Source organism: Tiliqua scincoides, chromosome 1, assembly GCF_035046505.1.
Source record: "Tiliqua scincoides isolate rTilSci1 chromosome 1, rTilSci1.hap2, whole genome shotgun sequence".
NCBI lineage: Eukaryota > Metazoa > Chordata > Lepidosauria > Squamata > Scincidae > Tiliqua > Tiliqua scincoides.
The window spans coordinates 53,714,604-53,719,255 of NC_089821.1; positions in this window are offsets into that span (position 1 = coordinate 53,714,604).

The following is a 4,652-nucleotide window of genomic DNA, read 5'->3' on the forward strand; positions in this document are numbered from 1 at the left end:
AGCTTTGTTTCTCAGGAGTCAGATCAGGACTCCAGCCAGCCTGGGAAGTCCCTTTTGCAGGTGGGTGGGCGGGCAGGCGGGCAGGGGGAGGCCTGAGGAGGGGGCCTGAGGAGGAGGGGGAGGAGGAGGACGAGGAGGGGGGCCTGAGGGGAAGGAGGGCCTGAGTAGGGGGAGGAATGGGAGTAATGAGGAGGAGGAGGAGGAGAAGGGGCAGGCTCCCAAAGGCATCCCTAGCTGGCTGGCTGGGGGGGTTTCCCTGGGAGTGGGTTTCTTTGGATGTGATTTCCCTGGGAGTCCAGACTCCAGCTGGCCAGGGAACAAAGAGGAAGGGAGTTGGAGACAGTGTGGCAGCAGGAGAGGGGAGAAACAGTATGCTCAACCCCCAGCCCTGGTACCCCCTCCGCAGTTGGCAGGATTGGGCCCCCTGGATGTGCTCTTCTAATGCCCAGGGGTGGAGCAAGGGATGCAGGCAACCAGGTTTTAGCACCCCTTTTGGAGAGGGAAACAGGCAGCACCTCTGCTGTCTTACTGCAAGCTGCCCACCTGGGGAGAAGCAATCCCAGAAGTTGCAGAACAGGCATCACTGTAGCCAAGTACAGCAGGTGTAATCCCTGACTCTTCCTCCTCAGAGATCAGCAGCAGCTTTGTCCATAGGGAGCCCTCTCCCACCCCACACTTGGCCAGTTCCTCTGTCCCCTCAGTTGCAATCCTATGCATGCTTACCTTGGAGTAAGCCCCATTGACTATAATGGGACTTACTTCTGAGTAGACATGCCTAGAATAGGGCTGTTAGTCACACTGTGGCTGTGATGGACTTCTCCAGAAATTTCTCCAATCCCCTTTTAAAGGCATCTAGTCTAGACACCCTCACCACATCCTAGAGCAAGGAGTTCCACAGACTAATGGCAGAGTGGGCAGTTGTTGTTTTGTGGCTTAAGCCTACCTATAGGCTTGCTCATGCTCTCTTAGTCCTAACCAAACTTTTTCGTGTGAACAGGGATTTTCTAGTCTGCTAATGATGAAAAATAAGCAAAGGAATCGGTTGGACCCTAGTGATGACATGTGTGTAGCTTTGAGCAGCAGTATAAACCCCAGAATTTCACAACTAGTGAAGCAAATGTGAGCACAAACATCACATTAATTATGAAGTAATCTTATGTATTACAAATTTAATTGTATTTTTTTGTGTGCGGGGGTGGGGGGGTTGCATGTGGTCCCTGCTGTCTCCAAATTTTGCCTTAGTGGTCCCTGAGCTCCTAAAGGTTGGGAACCACTGCTCTAAAAGCTTTCCAAATAAGAAGGTCTCCAAGTCATCTGAAGTAGAAAAGGGTTGGTTGGCATCAGCAAAATGGGCCTCCGGAGTGTATCCCATACATGAGGTGCTGCCACTGAGAAGGCACTCAGGTACTTATAGCTTCTTTGTAGCTATGATTATTTAGGTTTCTTTTAAGTTACTAGTTATCCTGTTATCGCGAAATACATGGGGCCAAAGGAGGGAAACCAATCCAGACTGAGGTTTGCGTGACCAACCTGTATCAGGTTAAGACTAAAATTTACCAAACAGTTTAGATTCAAAGCTTGCTTTACAAGTACAGGTAATTATTTCCAGAGAGAACAATGGTATATATACATCACCATGCCTGATAATGTTGTTTGTTAATCCACGTCTATTGCCAGAATGGCAGTAGAGAACTTTTCAGATAGCCCTATCTACCCATGACACTGGTGTGAGAATTTAGCTATAGCACCTATTGATTCAACTGCGCTGTACTGCACACTTCCAACTTACCTCTGTTAATTTTATAATGGAATACAGTGCAGTCTGAAAAATGATTCCGAACACATTGCAACAACCACATCCAGGTGCTTTGGCATTTCTAAACATCCGACTATAGAACAGGCTAAAAAGCAGTACACTTCTGAAATCTTCCACTGTAATGTCTGCTGCAAGCAGTGGGCACAATCTGGCATATATTAGGCATGACTAAAATCAACTGAAATCCATTAACTCAGAGCTTAACTGGTTGCCTGAATAGCATTGATTTCAATTAGATTTAAGCATACCTTTCTCTAGATTTCACCATATATCTCCGCATCTAAATGTGCACCAACACAACACATGCATCCTTGTGAGCAACTGCGCTTGCACATTAACGTAGGCAGTTAACCCTTGGACAAGCACTTCCTTTTCTGTATAGAAACAATTATGCTGCTGGTGTTAATTCAAAGTAAGATAGTGGATTTCCTAGACCAGTGTTTCTCAAACTGTGGGTTGGGACCCACCAGGTGGGTCATGAGCCAATTTCAGGTGGGTCCCCATTCATTTCAATATCTTATTTTTAATATATTAGACTTGACGCTTCCATGGTATGTGACTGCATTTGGGGAAATGTTACAGACCTATACTTTTAACAAGCTACTATGTATATTCTTTTAACAGTCACAGTAAATGGGACTTACTCCTGGGTAAGTGTGGGTAGGACTGCAGCCTAGAGTTGTTAAAAATTTTCCTCCTTGATGATGTCACTTCTGATCATGACATCACTTCCAGTGGGTCCTAAAAGATTCTCATCCTAAAAAGTGGGTTCCAGTGCTAAATGTGTGAGAACCACTAGGACAGTTCATAATTTTGCCGAAAAGTAGAAAAATCCTATGCATATTTTCTAAGAAGCAGGTCTCATGGAGAAGGCTGTCTCTCAAAGAAGCAAGCATGAGATTGTAACCACGTTCACTGAGTTAAGAAGACAACCCTGCTATCTACCTCACACTGCAAATCCACAATCAGAAGTAAGGCCCATTGTGTTCAGTGTGATTTACTTCCAGGTAAGAGTGATAGGACTGAAGCCTTAGGCCCAAATCCTAACCAACTTTCCAGCATTGGCATAGCTGTGCCAAAGGGGCATGTGCTGCATCCTGCAGTTGGGTTGCAGTCATAGAATGTTTGCAGTCAAGGAATGTTTGTTCCAATACCTTGGAGCTGCATTGCCCATATGTTGGTGCTGGAAAGTGGGTTAGGATTGTGCCCTTAGTTAAACTACTAGGTAATTCTGGTATAAGTATCTCTTTCCTGTGCCAGCATAATTGTCATGCTTCGTATAATTAAGTTGCTATCATACTTAATTAGTAGAAGGATAGGAAAAGAAGAGCAGTTGAACCTTTCAACCTTGTGGTTATGGTGCTGCTAGCAGGAAGACTACAGTTGGCACTGCAGACCTGGAGCAGAAGACACTTGCATATTGTGGCTCGGGAGATAAAACTGAAAGGTGGGTCAACTGCACAAGCATTCTGCTTAACACTCTGCTCATGTTAAGTCTCCACAGTCAATTATTGTGTGCTAGTAGATGGAATGTAGCCAGCAACAAAACAAATGAAGCCAACCATGGGATTTACTAGGAGGCCCTGGACAAACAGGTATTCCATACTTTGCATCCTCTTTTATAAATGAAAGGAAGAATTGAGGGGGGGGGGGACAGGTAGTTGTGAAAACAGCTTCCTTGGGGAGGCTGCAGTTTCACTGTCAGTAAGGCTTAGTAATCAAATGAAAAGATTTGTAAATGTATCTTTGGAATGTTCTTCTTCTGCCACCATTGTCCACAAGCACTCATAGGGCAGCATTCCAACCATTTCCTTGTCTTCTCCTATTTGTCTTTCACTTTCTTTTCCAAAAACTGGGCTTACAAGTTTGGGGCAAAGCTGTAGCAGGTTACAGAGCCAGAGAGACCATTTTATTATAGCTGCAGTAATGCAAGCCACTGGAGCTGTGTTGAAACAATATTCTCTTCCTCCTAAGCAAAAAACCCAGTAATGACTGCTTTGTGCATTATGATTATAGTGAGAATGTTGTGGGGGGATTGCAGTTGACTCCCAATTCAAGTTTCTACAATGTACACAAGGTGAAAGAAGTGAGATATGGCACCTCAAAATATTGCCATTTTTAGTAGGTCAATATACAACATGAATCTGTGGCATGTTATCTATTAAAATACACACATATTACTGATTTAAGACTATTGACATAAATGAAACTTAGGGCCCAATCCTAAGTGTGCACTATACAGGTGGAGCCTCTTTATCCGTGTTAGCACTGAAAAGTCATCTCATGCTAAAGGTTTATGGTATGACAAATTACGATATGCAAAACTGCTGGTTTTCCAGAGTAAGCACAATAAAAATACAAGGAAGCTGATCCACAAAATTAGTTTTTCCTTCCTGTTCATGCTTATGTGTTTTCCCTCTTCTATTGGTGCATATAATATTTCAGTGATCATAAAAACCCACCACAGACTTAACCCAGGACTTCGGCTGCTTATTTCTGGTTTTTTTCCCCCTCTCTCCATTTTCCTTTTCAGTGTGCACTATTTTTCTCCAGACAGGTTGAGAACTATTGAATGGGAAATGTTGGGTCCTGAACAAATGTCCGATTTAAAGTCAGCTATGAAATGGTCTGCAAGACTAATGGTGTTAACTTTATAACCTAGGAAGGAAGTTCCAAAACTTCCTGCAGGTTACGACATTTGATTTAAAGGTTTTAAATGCATGTAAGGTACCCAATTTTTAAGAACCTTTCATTTCTGTGTAAAATGGTCATTTACAAATGACAAATTTCAGATTTTACAATCTAAAAATATATTGGTTTAATTTCCTAGATTCTG